The sequence below is a fragment of the Thalassophryne amazonica genome, unplaced genomic scaffold, assembly GCF_902500255.1.
Source record: "Thalassophryne amazonica unplaced genomic scaffold, fThaAma1.1, whole genome shotgun sequence".
NCBI classification, from domain to species: domain Eukaryota; kingdom Metazoa; phylum Chordata; class Actinopteri; order Batrachoidiformes; family Batrachoididae; genus Thalassophryne; species Thalassophryne amazonica.
In genome coordinates this window covers 91305-116241 of record NW_022986297.1, presented here as the reverse complement: position 1 = coordinate 116241, position 24937 = coordinate 91305, and the positions used below count along the sequence as shown (strand labels likewise).

The following is a 24937-nucleotide window of genomic DNA, read 5'->3' as shown; positions in this document are numbered from 1 at the left end:
CTTATTTTATGCTGGGTCCTTCAAACGCTGGGTCGGTACTCCGACTGCGTCCGAAACATAACAGTCTGCAGTGGTTCTACTGTCACAAGCCAAAATACCAAGTTGTTATGTTCTTCTGTCATTTTTCAAGTACACAACTTGGTACTCCTTATTGTCAATTTTCTTACCATCAAAATGCAAACAAAATTTCTCTTCAGAGATCAAATCAAATCAATTTTATTTATATATCGCCAAATCACAACAAACAGTTGCCCCAAGGTGCTTTATGTTGTAAGGCAAAAGCCATACAATAATTACAGAAAAACCCCAACAGTCAAAACGACCCACTGTGAGCAAGCACTTGGCGACAGCAGGAAGGAAAAACTCCCTTTTAACAGGAAGAAACCTCCAGCAGAACCAGGCTCAGGGACGGGCAGTCTTCTGCTGGGACTGGTTGGGGCTGAGGGAGAGAACCAGGAAAAAGACATGCTGTGGAGGGGAGCAGAGATCAATCACTAATGATTAAATGCAGAGTGGTGCATACAGAGCAAAAAGAGAAAGAAACACTCAGTGCATCATGGGAACCCCCCAACAGTCTAAGTCTATAGCAACATAACTAAGGGATGGTTCAGGGTCACCTGATCCAGCCCTAACTATAAGCTTTAGCAAAAAGGAAAGTTTTAAGCCTAATCTTAAAAGTAGAGAGGGTGTCTGTCTCCCTGATCCGAATTGGGAGCTGGTTCCACAGGAGAGGAGCCTGAAAGCTGAAGGCTCTGCCTCCCATTCTACTCTTACAAACCCTAGGAACTACAAGTAAGCCTGCAGTCTGAGAGCGAAGCGCTCTATTGGGGTGATATGGTACTATGAGGTCCCTAAGAAAAGATGGGACCTGATTATTCAAAACCTTATAAGTAAGAAGAAGAATTTTAAATTCTATTCTAGAATTAACAGGAAGCCAATGAAGAGAGGCCAATATGGGTGAAATATGCTCTCTCCTTCTAGTTCCTGTCAGTACTCTAGCTGCAGCATTTTGAATTAACTGAAGGCTTTTCAGGGAACTTTTAGGACAACCTGATAATAATGAATTACAATAGTCCAGCCTAGAAGAAATAAATGCATGAATTAGTTTTTCAGCATCACTCTGAGACAAGACCTTTCTAATTTTAGAGATATTGCGCAAATGCAAAAAAGCAGTCCTACATATTTGCTTAATATGCGCATTGAAGGACATATCCTGATCAAAAATGACTCCAAGATTTCTCACAGTATTACTAGAGGTCAGGGTAATGCCATCCAGAGTAAGGATCTGGTTAGACACCATGTTTCTAAGATTTGTGGGGCCAAGTACAATAACTTCAGTTTTATCTGAACTTAAAAGCAGGAAATTAGAGGTCATCCATGTCTTTATGTCTGTAAGACATTCCTGCAGTTTAACTAATTGGTGTGTGTCCTCTGGCTTCATGGATAGATAAAGCTGGGCATCATCAGCGTAACAATGAAAATTTAAGCAATGCTTTCTAATAATACTGCCTAAGGGAAGCATGTATAAAGTGAATAAAATTGGTCCTAGCACAGAACCTTGTGGAACTCCATAATTAACCTTAGTCTGTGAAGAAGACTCCCCATTTACATGAACAAATTGTAATCTATTAGATAAATATGATTCAAACCACTGCAGCGCAGTGCCTTTAATACCTATGGCATGCTCTAATCTCTGTAATAAAATTTTATGGTCAACAGTATCAAAAGCAGCACTGAGGTCTAACAGGACAAGCACAGAGATGAGTCCACTGTCTGAGGCCATAAGAAGATCATTTGTAACCTTCACTAATGCTGTTTCTGTACTATGATGAATTCTAAAACCTGACAAACTCTTCAAATAGACCATTCCTCTGCAAATGATCAGTTAGCTGTTTTACAACTACCCTTTCAAGAATTTTTGAGAGAAAAGGAAGGTTGGAGATTGGCCTATAATTAGCTAAGATAGCTGGGTCAAGTGATGGCTTTTTAAGTAATGGTGTAATTACTGCCACCTTAAAAGCCAGTGGTACATAGCCAACTAATAAAGATAGATTGATCATATTTAAGATCGAAGCATTAATTAATGGTAGGGCTTCCTTGAGCAGCCTGGTAGGAATGGGGTCAATAGACATGTTGATGGTTTGGAGGAAGTAACTAATGAAAATAACTCAGACAGGACAATCGGAGAGAAAGAGTCTAACCAAATACCAGCATTACTGAAGGCAGCTGAACATAAAGATATGTCTTTGGGATGGTTATGAGTAATTTTTTCTCTAATAGTTAAAAATTTTATTAGCAAAGAAAGTCATGAAGTCATTACTAGTTAAAGTTAAAGGAATACTCGGCTCAATAGAGCTCTGACTCTTTGTCAGCCTGGCTACAGTGCTGAAAAGAAACCTGGGGTTGTTCTTATTTTCTTCAATTAGTGATGAGTAGTAAGATGTCCTAGCTTTACGGAGGGCTTTTTTATAGAGCAACAGACTATTTTTCCAGGCTAAGTGAAGATCTTCTAAATTAGTGAGACGCCATTTCCTCTCCAACTTACGGGTTATCTGCTTTAAGCTGTGAGTTTGTGAGTTATACCACGGAGTCAGGCACTTCTGATTTAAGGCTCTCTTTTTCAGAGGAGCTACAGCATCCAAAGTTGTGCTCAATGAGGATGTAAAACTATTGATGAGATAATCTATCTCACTCACAGAGTTTAGGTAGCTACTCTGCACTGTGTTGGTATATGGCATTGAAGAACATAACAAAGAAGGAATCATATCCTTAAACCTAGTTACAGCGCTTTCCGAAAGACTTCTACTGTAATGAAACTTATTCCCCACTGCTGGGTAGTCCATCAGAGTAAATGTAAATGTTATTAAGAAATGATCAGACAGAAGGGGGTTTTCAGGGAATACTGTTAAGTCTTCAATTTCCATACCATAAGTCAGAACAAGATCTAAAGTATAGTTAAAGTGGTGGGTGGACTCATTTACATTTTGAGCGAAGCCAACAGAGTCTAATAATAGATTAAATGCAGTGTTGAGGCTGTCATTCTCAGCATCTGTTTGGATGTTAAAATCGCCCACTATAATTATCTTATCTGAGCTAAGCACTAAGTCAGACAAAAGGTCTGAAAATTCATAGAGAAACTCACAGTAATGACCAGGTGGACGATAGATAACAACAAATAAAACTGGTTTTTGGGACTTCCAATTTGGATGGACAAGACTAAGAGTCAAGCTTTCAAATGAATTAAAGCTCTGTCTGGGTTTTTGATTAATTAATAAGCTGGGGTGGAAGATTGCTGCTAATCCACCGCCCCGGCCCGTGCTACGAGCATTCTGACAGTTAGTGTGACTCGGGGGTGTTGACTCATTTAAACTAACATATTCATCCTGCTGTAACCAGGTTTCTGTAAGGCAGAATAAATCAATATGTTGATCAATTATTATATCATTTACTAACAGGGACTTAGAAGAGAGAGACCTAATGTTTAATAAACCACATTTAACTGTTTTAGTCTGTGGTGCAGTAGAAGGTGCTATATTATTTTTTCTTTTTGAATTTTTATGCTTAAATAGATTTTTACTGGTTATTGGTGGTCTGGGAGCAGGCACCATCTCTACGGGGATGGGGTAATGAGGGGATGGCAGGGGGAGAGAAGCTGCAGAGAGGGGTGTAAGACTACAACTCTGCTTCCTGGTCCCAACCCTGGATAGTCACGGTTTGGAGGGTTTAATAAAATTGGCCAGATTTCTAGAAATGAGAGCTGCTCCATCCAAAGTGGGATGGATGCCGTCTCTCCTAACAAGACCAGGTTTTCCCCAGAAGCTTTGCCAATTATCTATGAAGCCCACCTCATTTTTTGGACACCACTCAGACAGCCAGCAATTCAAGGAGAACATGCGGCTAAACATGTCACTCCCGGTCCGATTGGGGAGGGGCCCAGAGAAAACTACAGAGTCCGACATTGTTTTTGCAAAGTTACACACCGATTCAATGTTAATTTTTGTGACCTCCGATTGGTGTAACCAGGTGTCATTACTGCCGACGTGAATTACAATCTTACCAAATTATGCTTAGCCTTTGCCAGCAGTTTCAAATTCCCTTCAATGTCACCTGCTCTGGCCCCCAGAAGACATCTGACTGTGGTTGCTGGTGTCGCTAACTTCACATTTCTCAAAACAGAGTCGCCAATAACCAGAGTTTGTTTCTCGGCGGGTGTGTCGCCGAGTCGGGAAAAACGGTTAGAGATGTGAACGGGTTGGTGGTGTACAGGGGGCTTCTGTTTAGGACTACGCTTCCTCCTCACAGTCACCCAGCGGCCTGCTTTCCCGGCTGCGCGGGATCTGCTGGGGGACAGCTAACGGTGGCTAAGCTACCTTGGTCCGCACCGACTACAGGGGCCTGGCTAGCTGTAGGATTTTCCACAGTGCGGAGCCAAGTCCCTAATTCTTTTCTTGTTACGTTATTTTTAAATAGTATTGTGTAAACTCATGTATTTTTAAAAGTGATGTGGTGCTAGGTGCGGGAGGTTTATTCATGATCCAATTAAACAAACTTCGAAAAAGTGATCTATGAGTAAAAGTTCATCAAATGCAACATCAGGAAAATGAAAGTTTTGAAAAAAGTTTTGTAGTCATAACCCTACTGTACATTAATGTCCTGATCAGAAAAGATTAAAGAAGGCGGAGCTACAGAGAAATGAAGCCAGCAGCTGCATTTGACTCTGTAGACTGGCAAAGTCAAATAAACCGTATGGTTGAGCTGAGTGGGCGGAGCTTTAAGCTGAGGGTTCCTTTACCCCGCCCACAGTTCTGATGGCTCATGACACATCAAAGCTTCATAAAACAAAGCTTGAAACTGTAAAACTAACGGGAGGATGAAGAAACGTGTAAAGTTGCAAGTGACAACTCAAAACTTCCTGAATGTGCTTGAAAATAACCAATAAGAACAAAAATGACTGTGTTTAGAACAATATGAATAAATTCATCCAGTTATTAGCTTTTGTGACAGGATAAACCTGATCCAGCTGGCCTTGTCTGGACTAATGATCCTCTAAGACCCAGAGTCGTACTGTGCTAAAAAAAAAAAACCCAAAACAAAACAAAACAAACTGGAATTAGCCTGTTTGGAAGAGCAGCTGCTGTAGAATTAATGTTCAGCTCATCAATGATTACATCCCATTACATGTCTCCAATCACAGCTATTCCAGCTTGAAACTCCTCTACTAATCATGGGTGCCTTGGTGGCTTTCCTCGCTTGTCTCCTTCAGTTTTTGAGCACAGCCTTCTCTAGACACACATGGTTTCACACTCTGTATATTTTCTTACCGACTGCTTTAAATAAAATAGAGAAGAAATGCCTGAAACTGGCTCGTTTTCTTCTCTGAATAACGTGATGGAGACACATTCTGTTAAAAACTACAGTTCTTATTATTTGTTTTTAAGTCATTGGTGGAAACAAAGAAGGTTCCAGGACGTGGACCAGGACCAGCCTGACCGATCCAGTTCCAACTCAGAGATTAAGACTTAACACGCGATCGGCGCCTCTTGTCACGCTCGTTTTGTTTCCTTTGCCATTTCTTCACTTGTAGCCACACGGCAGTAATTCCCTCTGTGTGTCTGCTTACTCGTCAACATGACAACAATATAACAGAAACAGAAGGGGGAGGGGTGGAGCCTACAGAGGTGAGGTCAGTAATGAGCAGTTAGCCAGGTAATTACACACTTCTTCCCGCGCCACTTCCTCTTCATTCCTGCCAGCCGCACAAATATGTCACTCAGCGTCCTCAGCAGCAAGAGTTTAAATACTACGCTATGTTTGCAGCACCCGTGCCGCTCGGAGTGGCACAGTTGGTGCAGCGCCCGTGCCGCTCTGCAGTTGGTGCAGCGCCTGTGTTGGTACAGTGCCCGTGTTGGTGCAGCGCCCTCTCCAGTCAACACTCCAGTGTTTGTGTGTGGGCTTGGTGGACATATGTCCCACATCAGCTGTCAGTCATTTGGAACTTGGCTGAAAACGTTCTGTCTGAAGTCTATCTGCAGCATCGCGCCAAAAACAAAGGAAAGAAAAAAGAAAAAAAAAGGTTGGGAGCAAGTGCCCAATTTTGTGGTTTTCCAGGTTTAATAAGTGAAAATTTATAAAATACTGAAATGCCTTTCAGGAGGTTGTGGGTTTTAAAGAATTCTGGCCTGATTGATGCACCTGTCTATTACAAAAAAAAAAAAAAAAAAAAAATTATAATAAGAAAAAGTTGTTCCCAAAAAAGAATTCTGCTTTGCTGCAGCCAGATTTTATTTTTTAATTTTATTAGTTATTAGTTAGTTAACTATTAGTTATATAGTTTTAATTTTATTTATTATAACATTTAGAAAAAACGTTGAAAAACGTTGTTAAAATACTTTTCCATTCTAATGTGATTTTATTTTCTTGAAGAGATTTAACCTGTTGCTCAGGAAAAGGGGCGGGGCCTTTGTCCACCAATGAGAAGCGGCGAGACTGCTTAAAGGCAGCGGGACGTTTTATCGTATGGACTCCACGTGCTGCACTCAGAGCGTTAGCGTCTCATCACGGATTAGACACAAACTGCAGTTTGGTGTAAAATGAACGTCAAACAGTTCAGACAGATTCTGTCTTCTTATGATGAACTCGAGGGACCGCCTCCACCGCACGAGGACACAAAAAATGTTTTCCAGTCATGCAGCACCTGAGCGTGGTATCGACGACCGGTGCACTGCGTTTAACTTCCTCATGTCATGGAGGTATTTTTACTAAACAGAGGAACAAAACATACAAGACCAAATTACATGATCAAAGCTCTCAGCAGGACAAATAATCAATGTCACGTGATACACAACGCACCAATCAAATGACATCATGTGTTCAGCAGAGACCAGTACTGAGTATTGATTAATGTATTATCATCAAGTTTGGATTTTTTTTTCTCTCTACTGGAACCAATTAGGCATAAAAAAGTTCAATACCTCAAAGACGTTGTAGCTGGTAAAAAGATAAAAAAAAGTAAAAAAGCACTTTAATGAAATGAACAAAAGGACAGAAAGACCTCGATGAGCTGACCACGTCGGCTGCTGGACTTTTGTTCATTTTGGCCTCGACTGCTTTTTTTATTCACTTTTCTTTAGTGTTTGCAGTATTATTTTTTTAAATCTTTTTTTTAAATCATCCTTTGTCCTTGAAGAGTGCCTGATCTTTGCACATTTGAATTATCTGACAAGTTTTAATCTGACGTTTTTGTCTCAGTGCAGAACTCTATGATTTTTAATCTAAAAACATCTTTATATGGATAAATTCAATTTAAACCTTCCAGCTTTAAAGATTCTGTTTGTTTTAGTATCAGAAGACAAAACACAGGTTTCATTGATTATCTACTAACTTATCGAAACCAGCCGACATCATGATACAAAACAGCAGCGGCATCCTCTGAGCACAAGGGGGCGGGTTTGTTTTATTAGTTACTATGTCCAAAGCAGATCCCCCCAAAACAGAGTCTGGTCTGCTTCAGGTTTCTACCAATTCTAAAAAAAAAAGAGAACACATAGCTGTCACCAATCTGATTGCTCGTGGGCTGGGTCAGGTTTGTTCGCAGCTCACTAGGAGGCACTATGCAGCCCGCTAATGAGCTGCAACCCAGTAGCTGAGAAACACACCTTGCTTATGGGCTGGATAAGGATTGATAAATTGTTCTGTTTTCTTGTCATCAGTGTTTGTTTTTTTTTTAATGCTGTCGCCATGCAAACATATCATTACGCTCAAACATGCCACCTCACAAGTTTGGAGGAAAATCAATCAATATGGACATGAAATTTAACAACACAAATCGATGGTTGTATAACTCTATAAGTTTGTGTAGATCTGTAAGTGTGAATAAATCTTGTGTAAATCTATGCTTGTTTAAATCTTAAGCCCCCGTCATACATAGCAAGAATGTGCAGGAACCAGCCCGACACAGCAAATATTGCCATAATCTGATGCAGTCGGGAGGGAAAGAGGCGTGGTCAGCAGTGTCAGAACGCATCCAGATTACCTCGTCCACACCTGCATGATGGCATCCAAAGCACATGTAGACAACAGGCTGATGACACAGACTGCTGTCAGACGGCCATAAAAGGCACTGCAGACTGCCTGATGTCCAAACGTCTGGATGGCAAACACGGGACCGGAGTGGGAGGGAGCGCTACGGTCCTCACGTGCAAGTACGCACAGGCGTGGGGCTGACATTATCACTCAGCCGTGTGTGTGTGTGTGTGTATGCATAACGCTGCATGAGGCACTAAGTGCGTGTGAGGAGCGTGCGTGCCACTAAACCATGGGTTAAAGCAATAAATTTTCATCTGACTGAAATTTTTTCCTGGCAAAAATCAATGCCAGCAATTCCCTAAAATGTGGTGTAGTGGGGGCACACACTCTTTTTTCTCAATAAATACAATAAACACATTATACAGCATACAAATGTATTCTAAATAGCCTCGAAGGAGAAACAGACAAAGCATAAAAAGAATGCAAAACCTGAACATAAAGGTACATAAAAGGGTGGTGAGGCGGGGTGTACTCTTGATTCTGGGGGGTCTGGGGGATCTCCCCCAAGAACATTTTTAACAGAGCAAGTCAAATTTTGTATATTCTGGTGAATTTTAATGGGTTTGAAGCACCCTGAAACAACAAAAACTCATTTCAAACTGTTAAGTAAAAATACAGTATTGATTATGGGGGGTCTGGGGGTTCTCCCCCAGAAATCTTTTTAAAAGAGCAAGTCAAATTTTGTATATTCTGGTGAATTTTAATGGGTATGAAGCCCTCTGAAACAAAGAAAACTCACTTCAAACTGTCAAGTAAAAATTCTTTGTCTTCTGTAGTATTTTGATCTGTTCTATTGTGGTAAATGCACCAAATAGGTGCTGTGTCACTGTACAGTCAATAAAATACAAAATTAGGGCCTAAAGCAACTGACAGCGTTGTTCTGCTGTGCACAAAGTAACACTGTCACCAGTTTTGAAAACACATGCGCACTGAGAAACTAAAAACTGACTTATTCACATTTAATCGGTAAAATGCTCTCACTTGTAAAACAAACTAAGTCTGAAACTAACTTTTATTTTAGTAATCGATTAATCGGTTGATTTTTTTTTTTTTCTATTAATCGTTTTTTATTTTTTGTTTTTTACTTACATGTGAGTTTTGCCATTTTTGCCAGTTTTGCCAAAGAAATCACAGACTGTAAGGTGGTAGCCGGAGAGAGTGTCACTAGACAGCATAGGATGGTTGTTTGTAGGATGACTTTAGAGGTAAAGAAGAAGAAGAGAGTGAGAGCTCAACAAAGGATCAGATGGTGGAAGCTGAAGGAGGAAGACTGTTGTGTGAAATTTAGTGAGCAGGTGAGAGAAGCACTGGTTGGAGGGGAAGAAATTCTGGACAACTGGAAAAGTACTGCAGATGTGGTGAGAGAGACAGCTAGTACTGGGTATGACATCTGGACAGTGGAAGGAAGACAAGGAGACTTGGTGGTCGAATGAAGAGGTCCAGGAAAGTATAAGGAGAAAGAGGTTGGTGAAAAAGTTTTGGGATAGTCGGAGACATGAAGAAAGTAGACAGGAGTACAAAGAGATGCGGCGTAAGGCGAAAAGAGAAGTGGCAAAAGCAAAGGAAAAGGCATATTGCGAGCTGTACAAGAAGTTGAATAGTAAGGAAGGAGAAAAGGACTTGTACCAATTGGCCAGACAAAGGGACAGAGCTGGAAAGGATGTGCAGCAGGTTAGGGTGGTAAAAGATGAGCATGGTAATGTGCTGACAAGTGAGGAGTGTGTGCTGAGTTCCGGTGTTAGGATTGTAATAAGCTACACTTATTACAAGTACCATTACTGCTAAAGGAGGCCGAGGAATAACTAAACATTTCACACCCAGAGCAGAAAAGTGTGGGAGAGACAGGAGAAGCCGCCATGCTAAATCGGCTAAGAGCTAGTAGCTACGCTAACCTAGCGGATTCCTAAAAACACGCAAAGTGAATAATTTAGAGGTGATTCAGCAGAAGGAGTGCTTTAGTTAAGGCACGTAAAGATTACACTGGGAAACAAATCGTAATCTAGATAACTAGATCAATCTACCTGCGCAGATTAAACAGCTAACAGATACAGAAAAACACCGCTGTGCTCCGGAACAGGAAGTGATACAATACCGCAGTGAGAGCCAACCACCAGTAGAGGCAAGCAAGAGGCAAAGTATAACCAGATCCTTACTCTGGATGGCATTACCCTGACCTCTAGTAATACTGTGAGAAATCTTGGAGTCATTTTTGATCAGGATATGTCCTTCAATGCGCATATTAAGCAAATATGTAGGACTGCTTTTTTGCATTTACGCAATATCTCTAAAATTAGAAAGGTCTTGTCTCAGAGTGATGCTGAAAAACTAATTCATGCATTTATTTCCTCTAGGCTGGACTATTGTAATTCATTATTATCAGGTTGTCCTAAAAGTTCCCTGAAAAGCCTTCAGTTAATTCAAAATGCTGCAGCTCGAGTACTGACGGGGACTAGAAGGAGAGAGCATATCTCACCCATATTGGCCTCTCTTCATTGGCTTCCTGTTAATTCTAGAATAGAATTTAAAATTCTTCTTCTTACTTATAAGGTTTTGAATAATCAGGTCCCATCTTATCTTAGGGACCTCATAGTACCATATCACCCCAATAGAGCGCTTCGCTCTCAGACTGCAGGCTTACTTGTAGTTCCTAGGGTTTGTAAGAGTAGAATGGGAGGCAGAGCCTTCAGCTTTCAGGCTCCTCTCCTGTGGAACCAGCTCCCAATTCAGATCAGGGAGACAGACACCCTCTCTACTTTTAAGATTAGGCTTAAAACTTTCCTTTTTGCTAAAGCTTATAGTTAGGGCTGGATCAGGTGACCCTGAACCATCCCTTAGTTATGCTGCTATAGACTTAGACTGCTGGGGGGTTCCCATGATGCACTGAGTGTTTCTTTCTCTTTTTGCTCTGTATGCACCACTCTGCATTTAATCATTAGTGATTGATCTCTGCTCCCCTCCACAGCATGTCTTTTTCCTGGTTCTCTCCCTCAGCCCCAACCAGTCCCAGCAGAAGACTGCCCCTCCCTGAGCCTGGTTCTGCTGGAGGTTTCTTCCTGTTAAAAGGGAGTTTTTCCTTCCCACTGTCGCCAAGTGCTTGCTCACAGGGGGTCGTTTTGACCGTTGGGGTTTTTCTGTAATTATTGTATGGCTTTGCCTTACAATATAAAGCGCCTTGGGGAAACTGTTTGTTGTGATTTGGCGCTATATAAATAAAATTGATTGATTGATTGATTGATTAGGAGCTCAGCACTCACAGTGTAAACACATTTTGTGAAGTATGGACAATAAGACAACAGCAGAAGTCCATCACACGTGCTACACCTCCTGTAGATAACCCTCTCAACTTGGGAGAGCGTATAATCATCATAATCGCCTGTGAATTTGCTAAATTATCACCATCCACATCCTCACTTTGCCATTGTTTACATGCACTGTGAGACAGCAGAACTCTGCTGGCACCATGGTGCATTCTGGGAAGCACAGGCATTATGGGAAACGCTGAAACACCGAATAGCCCTTTCTGCTTAACAATTCCCTTATCGGTCCTTCAGCGCGGCTGTTGTTTTTGAGGGTGTTTGTTGGGAAAATGATCATTTCTCTACGCTGATTGTAGACCCTGCAACGGGTCTGTAATCAATCGTTTCTGCAGCGTGGCTCTGCTTTGAAGCTTGAAGCAATGAAGCAGTGCTCCGTCCTGCTGCTTTGTTGGTTCTTTGCTTCGCTGCTTTTCAGAAGTGGCAAGCTCTCAAAGTTATTAAAATATATTAATTGTGAGTCACTTTTGTGCAGATTAAAGTCACTAACTGGGACTCTTGTCTTGTGGCGAGAAAGAAAGGAGAATCGTCCACCGTTCCATTCGCACAGCTCCAAACTCTGCGTTTCTTTCTGCCAAGTCAAGTTTGAGTCCGGCCGGAATTAATAGCTTCAAAGCGAATCACCGTTTAAATCAACTGACACCTCTTTCCAAACACTGTAATACAAACAATAAACTGCAATTGATCAAAATGCTTTTTTTCCTCCCAAAATGAGATGTCCTGTGCTGACGTGCAGCAGCTGGCTGAGCTCAGCTCAGAGGTACGGAGAGACATTCATGCCAATAATGTCTGAAAGGAAATGCTTTTGACAAAAAAACTACAGATTTTGATTATTTCTATTTATGTCCAGAGATCAAGGATCCAGTGACCAATTTCATATTTATTTACTTTAAGATTCAATAAATTGTTGTTGACATAGAAAACCTGTAAAGCCTGCTTTTAGTACAAAGAAAATTCACAAGAGGTATCGATAAGGAATAGGATCGAACAGCCGTTCCGGCCACAAATGGCTACAACGTGCGTAAATAGTTAAAGTAGTTGATCAAACGTTCTTGCCGAGATTGTTTCTGTATGAAAACGTTGCTTTTTGTCCCACACATGGATGAGTCATGTTCAGCTTGTCGGATCTTTAGTTACTGATCCATTCAGATATAGTCAGTGTTCGTGCAAGACGTTGGACTTGGGAGGTTGGATGAAGTTGGATGACAATCCAACGGAATACTGACGGTAGGGGAACTATGCAAATGATGAGGAACCATCAAGACAGAAAGCAAAACGGAATACGGACAAACTGAGGTTGTCGTCTGGATTCATTAACATTTTTCAACAGTTTAAAAATTCTGACGAAGCCCCAGCTACAGAAACAAAGCTGGACGACGGTTAAACAATGTCTCAGAAAGTCAGCGTAAGTCCAAATTTCTTTTGTTTTGGCTTCGATGTCCTTTGTTAGTGGTGTGTGACTGGGGCTTTAGTTTGTGTAAATCTATAAGGTTGCTTAAATCTGTAAATTTGTGTAAATATATCTGTTCGCGTGCACGGCTGGCCAAAGGGACTTTGTGTAAATCTGTACGTTTTGTAAATCTTTTAGTTTTTGTACATTGTTTAGTTTGTGTAAATCTTTTAGTTTGTTTAAATATGCAAGTTTGTGTAAATCTATAAGGTTGTGTAGATCTGTAAGTTTATATAAATCTTTTAGTTTGTGTACACTGTTTAGTTTGTGTAAATCTACAAGGTTGCGTAAACCTATAAGTTTGTGTAAATCTGTACATTTGCGTAAATCTTTTAGTTTGTGTAAATCGATTAGTTTGTGTAAATCTATAAGGTTGTGTAGATCTGTAAGTTTATATACATATTTTAGTTTGTGTACATTGTTTAGTTTGTGTAACTCTATAAGGTTGTGCAAATCTTTTTAGTTTGCATAAATCCATACGTTTGTGTCAATCTGCAAGTTTGCGTAAATCTGTAAATTTGTGTGAATCTATGTTTGTATAATTCTTTTAGTTTGTGTAAATCTATAAGTTTGGTAAATCTATAAGTTTGTGTAAATCTATGTTTATGTAAATCTTTTAGTTTGTGTAAATCTATAAGTTTGCTAAATTTCAATTCAATTTCTATTTATTTTCATTTATATAGCGCCAAATCACAACAGCGTTGCCTCCAGGCACTTCACACAAGTAAGGTCTAACCTCACCAACCCCCAGTGCAGCACACAGGTGACAGTGGTAAGAAAAAAACTCCCTGAGGAAGAAACCTCAAGCAAACCAGACTCAAAGGCGTGACCCTCTGCTTGGGCCATGATACAGACACAAAGTACAAAACAATTTACAAAATGAATATACAGGAAATGTTACTGTGCACAGGACACGAGGGTTACACAAACAGACACCACACCCATCACTGGATGGAGCTGCACCTCAAACAGCTCCATCCTCAGCATCCTTCTCCCTATATACCCTGGGTCCCTCCTCTGCACATGTCCAAACCATCTCAATCTCACCTCTCTGACTTTGTCTCCAAACCGTCCCACCTGAGCTGTCCCTCTGATATGTTCATTCATAATCTTGTCCATTCTCGTCACTCCCAAAGAGAATCTCAACATCCTGTCCATCCGTGTCCATCGATTAGTTTGTGTAAATCTCTAAGTTTGTGTAAATCTTTTAGTTTGTGTAAATGTTTTAGTTTGTGTAAATCGATTAGTTAGTTTTCATCTCTTAGTTTGTGCAAATCTTTTAGTTTGTGTAAATCGATTAATTTGTTTAAATCATTTAGTTTGTGTAAATCTTTTAGTTTGTGTAACTCTATTAATTTGTGTAAATATAAGTTTGTGTCAATCGATAAATTCATGTAAAATCTCTGAAGCTCTTCAGATGAAGCAAAGAATTCCAAAATATGAAATGTGAATGTGGAAAGCAGCAATTCTTCCTCAACATCAACTTTAAACAAACAAATAAACAAAAAGAAGCTGATGTTGGAGAGATGGGAGGCTCTGCCCCTCGCTCCCCTGGAAAAGAGGCTTAGCTGCGTCAGGTTCCCTCTACAACAAAAGACAAACAGGTTCGAAGTCTCTGTACGCTATAATTTGAGGGGAGGAAGCAGTTTGGGTGGGAACCAGAGAGCATGATGGGATACACGGAGGATTAGCTGTTAATGATGATAAGTGCTGCTTTTATCTCACCTGTTGAGTGAGTCACAGCTCAACTTTCTCACATCTGCTGCTTGTCTGTGACTCGCACAAACTCAAAATAACAACAATAATGATATTAATTATAATCATAATAACAGTACCCTCACAATAATTATTCAAAAGCTACTAAAAGTTTTCCTCATACAGTCAAGGTCATAAGTTTGCAAACAGTTTGGCTTCAAACTGTCAATTTTCCACAGCCAACAAAATAAATGTAAAAAACAACACATGTTTTAAAATAACTGTTACCAAAAGTGTTTTAACCCCTTAACGCCTGAATTTATATAGCTGTATATAAAAAAATGTTTTGTGTGTGTTTTTGCCTTTAAGTAGATGGTAAATAATGTTGAGATTATTAATTTCACTTTTGCACAAAAAATAAATAGTAATTTTGGTATTTTGGTAATAATTTATGTTATGTTTTAATAATAATACTGGTATGTTGCAAATATGCGACAACAGGTATACTGGTCAATTTGGTATGTTGCATATTTGATTCAAATATTGTAGCATATATGCGACAATAGGTGTTAAGGGGTTAAAATAACTGTTACCAAACATGTTTTAAAATAACTGTTATCAAAAGTGTTTTAAAATAACTGTTACCAAACGTGTTTTAAAATAACTGTTACCAAACGTGTTTTAAAATAACTGTTACGACTTTCCGGGTGGTGATGCGGCGAGGAGCAGCTACGTGCTGAAGAGCGGGGGATGTTTTGGCTTAATTTTACCAATTATAGACTGCCTACTTTATTAATTTCTACTACAGCAACTATCGGAACCTCAGAACCCATGAGTAAATCCAGCTCCAAACGCTCCAAACCATCAAATACGCTCAAAATCGATAAAATGCTAACTTCTACGCAGCCTCGGGCTAACGAAGCTAACACAGAGCAAGCTAACTCAGATAACCCCACGCATATGGAGGCTAACAATAGCCAAGCTAACATCCCCGGCCACAGTCCAGTTAGAAACGCATCTGCAACAAGAGATGATACTTCCGAAAGGGACACGAGAAACGTGTCTCTTGGCTTGCAGCCGGCGCGGCGCGCCCGCCACAGAAAAAACACCTCCGTGTTGATAACCATTTGTAAAATCCAGGCGGCTTTTGGTGGCTTTCAGTTGAGTGAGTATCTGAGAAACTGTTTAACAGCAGGGCATGTTCCAACTTGTCCTTAAGGCTGCGAGCCGACGCGCCAATCCATCCGCACATCTTTCATTAAAAAAATCTCCTTTAACAGTGGAATGTCCGGATAAACTGCTGATCCCGACCTCTTCTGAAAGTTCTCTGTTCTCTCACGATGTCCTGGGTCAACAGAGGCTTAAATTTGGAGGTTTTCAGCTTGAAACAGGATGACGACGTCGCCTCGGAGCGCTGCGCGACGTCCCGCTCCGTGGGAAGTCCTTACAGCGATAGAAACAATCCAAAATCTCTCATCAGCTGTTAAAATTTTCACCGAAAACCAGCTTAATTTGTCGAATGGTGTCCACTTGGTTGTGCCTCACAGTTTTGGAAAAAATTTTGATGAAGCACAGCGCCAGTCTCTCAGCAACTTCTCAGACAAAGGAATTCCGACGAGGGGGCTGGACCACTCCTCCCACAAGCCGTGCTCACAGGCGAATGACGTCACCGACAGGCGTGAAAAAACTCTCGCATGCCCACGAGGGTTCAAGCTTGGCTGATGTAATCACACGTGATTCAAATCCATATGGTTTTTTTTAAAAAATAATAAGATTGGATACTTTTCTAATAGACCTCGTATGGTGATTGAGCGAGCCCATCGCGAGCCCACAATGAGACAGTGTGACCGACAGGACAGAGCCCCCCCGGCACATCTTGGTGAGATTTTTGAGGTATGGAGACAGAGAAAAAGTTCATCTCAGAGCCAGGGACCTCGGAGATTTCCGCTGGAATGGGGAAAAGGTGGAATTTTTCCCCGACTTCACTAAAGAGGTACAGGATAAGCGGAGCAAGTTTACAGAAGTGAGGCATTTGTGCATGAGGAAAGGACTACGGTACACACTACAATATCCGCCGGTGTTCTGGGTCACACTGAGAGGTGTGCGTCAGCTATTTGAGGATCCCGCTGCTGCGAAGAGGATCATAAGTGACTACCAAACGCAGAATAAGGATGACTAAATAAATCTAACAAGGTATACAGTAAATGATCACAATGCCACTATTATGCCTAAGAGAGTGGATACGAGTGTGTTGTCACTAATAATATGTGTTCTGTTATTTTATGGTGTGTGTCATGCAAACTACTGGAGAAACATTTAAGCAACTATTTTCTTAGAGTTAAATGTTGCTGTTGTAACAGTTTTTTTTTTTTTACAGTTTTAATTTTGGAGTTACTTCCTGACAGAGATTCATAATTTATATTACGTTGGCAGTCAAATTTAACATTGAATAATTGCCTAACGTCCGGCTTGGAAGACCTCTATGCTTTCCACACGGACTGTGGTTTTGAGTTGGTGGGGGGGGGGGGCAAGGGGAGTGTTAATAACTTGTTCATGTTCAAGGGATGGGAGCCAGTCAGTTCTTGTTTTTTTTAGGCGTAAATACACTGATAAACCAACTGTTAAAATGTAAGAAGAATATAAATACAGATTTGAGATGGAGTCAACAGTCAATGTATCTTCCTGGAATGTAAATGGTCTAGGTTCTTTCGTCAAAAGGCGGAAATTGCTCAATTATTTAAAACAAAAGGGCTCTGATGTAATTATGTTACAAGAAACACACATGCTAGAGACAGACATTGGTAAAATAAAAGACAGGTGGTATGTTGTAGCTTTTCATAACACATACTACTAGAAAAAGCGGGGTGTATCGATCTTATTTAAAAAAAAAAAATCAAAATACAGATTCAATGAGAATATAAAGACAAAGATGGGCGGATATTGATTCTGCTGGTAAATATGGAAGGGCACAATATAATTTTGGGTAATATATATGCTCCAAATATTGGGAACCCTAATTTTTTTCTGCATTTAAAGAACATTATTTTGGAGTTTGGCGATTTCCCTGTTATTCTAGGTGGGGACTTTAATCAAGTCCTAGATGTCTTTTTGGATAGATCTGGAAAATATGTTCTTAAAGCTAATAAAATCCAGGCATCTATAAAGGCTTTGTGTAAAGATGGAGGTCTTCATGATGTATGGCGACTGTTAAATCCCTCCGCCCAAGATTATACCTTTTTTTCTAGTAGGCATAATGTATTCACCCGTATAGATTACCTTTTGAATTCTCATTCATTAGTAGGAAAAGTAATTTTTATTTATTTATTTATTTTTTTATATAGCGCCAAATCACAACAAACAGTTGCCCCAAGGCGCTTTATATTGTAAGGCAAAGCCATACAATAATTACGGAAAAACCCCAACGGTCAAAACGACCCCCTGTGAGCAAGCACTTGGCTACAGTGGGAAGGAAAAACTCCCTTTTAACAGGAAGAAACCTCCAGCAGAACCAGGCTCAGGGAGGGGCAGTCTTCTGCTGGGACTGGTTGGGGCTGAGGGAGAGAACCAGGAAAAAGACATGCTGTGGAGGGGAGCAGAGATCAATCACTAATGATTAAATGCAGAGTGGTGCATACAGAGCAAAAAGAGAAAGAAACAGTGCATCATGGGAACCCCCCAGCAGTCTACGTCTATAGCAGCATAACTAAGGGATGGTTTAGGGTCACCTGATCCAGCCCTAACTATAAGCTTTAGCAAAAAGGAAAGTTTTAAGCCTAATCTTAAAAGTAGAGAGGGTGTCTGTCTCCCTGATCTGAATTGGGAGCTGGTTCCACAGGAGAGGAGCCTGAAAGCTGAAGGCTCTGCCTCCCATTCTACTCTTACAAACCCTAGGAACTACAAGTAAGCCTGCAGTCTGAGAGCGAAGCGCTCTATTGGGGTGATATGGTACTACGAGGTCCCTAAGATAAGATGGGACCTGATTATTCAAAACCTTATAAGTAAGAAGAAGAATTTTAAATTCTATTCTAGAATTAACAGGAAGCCAATGAAGAGAGGCCAATATGGGTGAGATATGCTCTCTCCTTCTAGTCCCTGTCAGTACTCTAGCTGCAGCATTTTGAATTAACTGAAGGCTTTTTAGGGAACTTTTAGGACAACCTGATAATAATAATGAATAATAATGAATTACAATAGTCCAGCCTAGAGGAAATAAATGCATGAATTAGTTTTTCAGCATCACTCTGAGACAAGACCTTTCTGATTTTAGAGATATTGCGTAAATGCAAAAAAGCAGTCCTACATATTTGTTTAATATGCGCTTTGAATGACATATCCTGATCAAAAATGACTCCAAGATTTCTCACAGTATTACTAGAGGTCAGGGTAATGCCATCCAGAGTAAGGATCTGGTTAGACACCATGTTTCTAAGATTTGTGGGGCCAAGTACGATAACTTCAGATTTATCTGAGTTTAAAAGCAGGAAATTAGAGGTCATCCATGTCTTTATGTCTGTAAGACAATCCTGCAGTTTAGCTAATTGGTGTGTCCCCTCTGGCTTCATGGATAGATAAAGCTGGGTATCATCTGCGTAACAATGAAAATTTAAGCAATACCGTCTAATAATACTGCCTAAGGGAAGCATGTATAAAGTGAATAAAATTGGTCCTAGCACAGAACCTTGTGGAACTCCATAATTAACTTTAGTCTGTAAAGAAGATTCCCCATTTACATGAACAAATTGTAATCTATTAGACAAATATGATTCAAACCACCGCAGCGCAGTGCCTTTAATACCTATGGCATGCTCTAATCTCTGTAATAAAATTTTATGGTCAACAGTATCAAAAGCAGCACTGAGGTCTAACAGAACAAGCACAGAGATGAGTCCACTGTCCGAGGCCATAAGAAGATCATTTGTAACCTTCACTAATGCTGTTTCTGTACTATGATGAATTCTAAAACCTGACTGAAACTCTTCAAATAGACCATTCCTCTGCAAGTGATCAGTTAGCTGTTTTACAACTACCCTCTCAAGAATCTTTGAGAGAAAAGGAAGGTTGGAGATTGGCCTATAATTAGCTAAGATAGCTGGGTCAAGTGATGGCTTTTTAAGTAATGGTTTAATTACTGCCACCTTAAAAGCCTGTGGTACATAGCCAACTAACAAAGATAGATTGATCATATTTAAGATCGAAGCATTAAATAATGGTAGGGCTTCCTTGAGCAGCCTGGTAGGAATGGGGTCTAATAAACATGTTGATGGTTTGGATGAAGTAACTAATGAAAATAACTCAGACAGAACAATCGGAGAGAAAGAGTCTAACCAAATACCGGCATCACTGAAAGCAGCCAAAGATAACGATACGTCTTTGGGATGGTTATGGGATGAATTGTAATATTGGCACAACTGTATTAACTGATCATGCTCCAACTGATCTTGCTTTTCAATGGCGAGCCTCAAAAGATAAATCTATGGGGTGGAGAATGAATACTAGTATCCTCCACAATGAACTTTTTTTGCTCGAAGCTCAAAAATGACATACAACAATTTTTTGAAGCGAATAATGGAACTGCAAAACAGAGCTCAGTGTGGGACGCATTCAAAACCTATGTCAGGGGCATATTAATACAACAATCATCTCTGCTTAAAAAACAAGACCAAATTAAAATTTCAAAGTTAGAAGATGACATAAAAAAGTTTGAAAAACATTATAGAGACAACCCTAGCTCGCTCACACTAGTTGCGCTGGTAAAAGCTAAACACGAGCTGAATACGATTATATCAAAAAAAGTTGAATACTCTCTTTACAGAATGAAACAAAAATGGTATGAATCCGGCGACAAAGCTAGCAAACTACTGGCCAGCCAACTTAAAGCACGGCAAGCTTCCTGCCAAATTAGTGCTGTTAAAAATAAGCAAGGCAAAATAATCACAAATCACAAAGAAATTAATATGTTTTTTAAAGATTTCTATAAAAACCTCTACACTGAAGAAGGCTGTTTTTCAATACATGAAGCAGAGGAATTCTTCGGTCGACTTCATCTCCCTAAAATCTCTGAAGATCTGGCTAAAAATCTGGAACAACCCATAACTCTGGAAGAATTAAAGAAAACTCTAAATACTTCTCCCAACGGAAAGACCCCTGGTATTGACGGGATACCAAATGAATTTTATAAAAAATTAGAATCAGAACTTTGTCCGGAACTTTTAAAAGTATTCAACTCTGCCATCTCTTCTCAAAAACTACCTTCTTCAGTGTCTGAATCATTAATCACCCTCATACCCAAGAAGGGGAAAGATCCTTTGGAATGTGGCAGTTATAGGCCCATCAGTCTTTTGTGCTGTGACGCAAAATTTTTCACAAAAATCTTCGCAATTAGAATCAATAAGGTAATATCTGAAATAATACACTCTGACCAGGTGGGGTTTGTCAGGGGTAGGTCTTCCTCTGATAGCTTGAGACATTTATTACATCTGGTCTGGAAAGCACAAGACTCAACTGACCCTATTGCAGCTTTGTCACTGGATGCCGAGAAGGCGTCTGATAGGGTTAGCTGGAGCTATTTATATTTTACACTAAATAAATTTGGATTTGGTAAAATTCTTCAAGACATTATTAAAATGATTTATACAAATTCTAAAGCAGTAGTAACAACTAATGGGTTGGGATCCTCTGTATTTTCCCTGGAGCGTGGAACTAAACAGGGCAACCCCCTTTCGCCCCTGCTTTTCATAATATCTCTGGAACCATTGGCTCAGGCTATCAGACAGAATGACAAAATAAAAGTTATATGCATGGGTGGTCACAATAACAAAATGTTGATTTTTGCCGATGATGTATTAGTTCTGGTATCTGATTCTCAGAAATTTGTACCTTCACTTCTAAATGTGATAAATATGTTTTCGAACCTATCGGGATATAAAGTAAACTGGACTAAATGTGAAGTAATGCCCCTGTCTAAAGCATGTTTTAAGAGTCACTTTGATAACTGGAAATTCAAATGGGTTACAAAAAACCTCAAATATTTGGGTGTTCTACTAAATCCAGGGTTTGGTAATATTGTGGTAGATAACTATGAGCCTCTGATTCAGAAAACTGATCTGCTTCTAAAAGGATGGGATAATCTCCAGATTTCGTTATGGGGCAGAATACAGGCAATCAAAATGGTTATTGCTCCTAAATTGAATTATCTCTTCAGTTTTTTGCCTCTCACAGTTCCACAATCAATATTTAAAACAATAGACAAACTAATAAATACATTTGTGTGGGCAGGCAAACGACCCAGAATGACTCTTAAAAACTCCAGGCAAGTACAACCCATGGAGGAGTGAATCTGCCCAATTTACAGCTATATCATGACGCCTTCACAGCTGCCCAGATAGCCTCACTTTTATCAAATAGGGATGATAAACCGTTATGGGTACATCTGGAAGATTAAATCATTGCCCCGTTTAAGGCTGAACAATATTTGTCTCAAGTCCCCAGTGTCACCATTAAATCCATCCCAGTTATAATGCATACGCGGAAAGTGTGGTTGCAGCTTAATAAAAGGAAAAAAAAGTCCCCTTTCCTCGTTGGCTCAGCGTCAATTTGGAAAAATCCTATGCTTATGATAGCAGGGAAGACTGTATTCTGGGGTCAGTGGTTTAATAAAGGAATTTGTCAGATAGAACATGTTTTTCATGATAATAAATTTAAGACTTCTGAAGATCTTCAATTAACTTACGGCCTCTGCAACAAAGAATTTTGGCAGTATATCCAGCTGAAGGACTACCTGACAAAACTAACAACATCTTTCTCTACTATTCCTTCTAAATCACTGGTACAATCTAAATTTCAAAAATTGCATAGTCTACCTCATCTAGTCAGCAATATGTACAAATATTTAAAAGAAGATACTAGTGATGCTAATAAAGGATTGAAGGATGTGTGGGAAAAAGATCTGGAGGCAAATTTTAATGGAGATGAATGGAACACCCTGGTTAAACATATGTTGAAGCCGATGAGGGAGGCACTTTCTAAGCTGATACAGTTTAAAATATTTAATAGACTATATTGGACACCAGTGAAGTTACAGAGGGCTAAGATCAGTCTATCCGATACTTGCTGGAGATGTCACTCTGCCCCTGGGGATATGTTCCATATGTTTCTGACTTGTTCCAGTCTTGATGGTTACTGGGGAAACATTATGGAAAAATTATGTAACTGTCTTAATGTTAAAATTGTTTTGACACCTCAGTTATGCCTTCTGAATGTACTGGATTCTAGCACTGGTACAACCAGGGAAAAGCCACTTTGGCTCAAGACGGCCCTGAGCACAGCCAAAAGGATCATCTTAAGACATTGGAAAGGACAGAATGGCCCCACGTTTTCAAAGTGGTTCACCGCTTTGTCAGAAACCGCTTCATTTGAACGACTCATCTGTAAAATAAATGGACAACTGGACACATATGAAAGAATTTGGGAACCGTTTTTAAATTCTTTCATAACTATTTGACATTCAAGCCATCAATACTTTGCGCCTTCGGTTTATCATTATGTTTTGGAAATTTTTTTGTTTTATACATTTGTTTTGTCTAATAATACTGTGACTGGTGGGAGGAGTGGGTGTTCAGGGTATAAGCATTAAAAAAAAAAAAAAATTCCTTCTTAGACGTTTTATTGAAATGCACGGCACTGATAGCTGAGGCATATCCTAAGAGGGATGGCTCTGATGTATATATTATTATGTTTTATCTGCATATAATGATGGCTGTTACTTCTGTATTTGTTGAAAGAAGGAACAAATAAATACATAATTGAAAAAAAAATAACTGTTACCAAAAGTGTTTTAAAATAACTGTTACCAAACATGTTTTAAAATAACTGTTACCAAACGTGCTTTAAAATATCTTACAAAACATGTTCTAAAATAACTTACCAAAAGTGCTTTAAAATAAGGGTTAAGGCATTAACCGTTACTCCAGGCATTTCAAAATAACGGTATTTTGAAATGCCTATTACCAAACGTGTTTTTAAAACAGCTGTTACCAAACATGCCTTAAAAGAACTGTTACCAAACAAATTTTTAATAGCAGTTACCAAACATGTTTTAAAATAACTATTACCAAACACCACATGTTTTAAAAAACTGTTACCAAACATGTTTTTAAAATAACTATTACCAAACATCACATGTTTTAAAAAACTGTTACCAAACATGTTTTTAACATAACTATTAGCAAACACCACATGTTTTAAAAAACTGTTACCAAACATGTTTTTAAAATAACTATTACCAAACATCACATGTTTTAAAAAACTGTTACCAAACGTGTTTTTAAAATAACTATTAGCAAACACCACATGTTTTAAAAAACTGTTACCAAACGTGTTTTTAAAATAACTATTACCAAACATCACATGTTTTAAAAAACTGTTACCAAATGTGTTTTTAAAATAACTATTACCAAACATCACATGTTTTAAAAAACTGTTACCAAACGTGTTTTTAAAATAACTATTACCAAACATCACGTTTTAAAAAACTGATACCAAACGTGTTTTTAAAATAACTATTAGCAAACACCACATGTTTTAAAAAACTGTTACCAAACGTGTTTTTAAAATAACTATTAGCAAACACCACATGTTTTAAAAAACTGTTACCAAACGTGTTTTTAAAATAACTATTAGCAAACACCACATGTTTTAAAAAAACTGTTACCAAACGTGTTTTTAAAATAACTATTACCAAACACCACGTTTTAAAAAAACTGTTACCAAAAACACATATTTTAAAATAGCTGTTTACATATCAAGCAGTTCCACTAAAAACAGACTGTGTGTTTACTTAAAAAAAAAAACCTAAATTTTTTTGTTCTCTGTGTGAAAAATGTCTTAAAAAATAAAACAAAAAGAGTTAATTTTGGGAGGATAGACGAGAGCCATGGTTCACTGCATCAACACCACGGAACTGCCTGCAGCTGCTGCAGCCAGGTAAAATGTGGGCGTGCCCATGGGCAGGTGAAATGTGGGCGTGTCCTTGACCTTCTCCAGTCTCTGGGGTCCTCCACACTGAGGCACCTGTGTCCTGGATCATGTCCAGAGAAACTCACCACATGGACTAAAAGTGGTGTCTGGCAGTGTCAGTGATCCTCCTCATCTCTCCTCATCACCTGAACAAGGACACACTCACACTTCCACCAGGCCAAAGACATGTCCACATTTCCATCTGGCCAAGGACACGCCCCTGTTTGACCTGGCCAAGGACACGCCCCCGTTTAACCTGCCAAAGGACACGCCCTCGTGTAACCTGGCCAAGGACACACCCCCATTGTTGCTGATTCCTGCTGTGATTGCTGTTAAGTTCTGTCTCCATAATTTCAAAGATGACTCTGGAGTTCAGTCA

At 39.5% G+C, this 24937-nt stretch overlaps 1 protein-coding gene across 1 annotated transcript in view; it reads right to left on the bottom strand.

Moving 5' to 3' along the window:
• LOC117505999 (calcium-dependent secretion activator 2-like) overlaps positions 1–24937 on the bottom strand; it is a gene marked incomplete at its 5' end in the record, with an annotated part of 155959 nt that overhangs the window by 43977 nt on the left and 87045 nt on the right. The gene's annotated exons all lie outside the window — the stretch shown is intronic.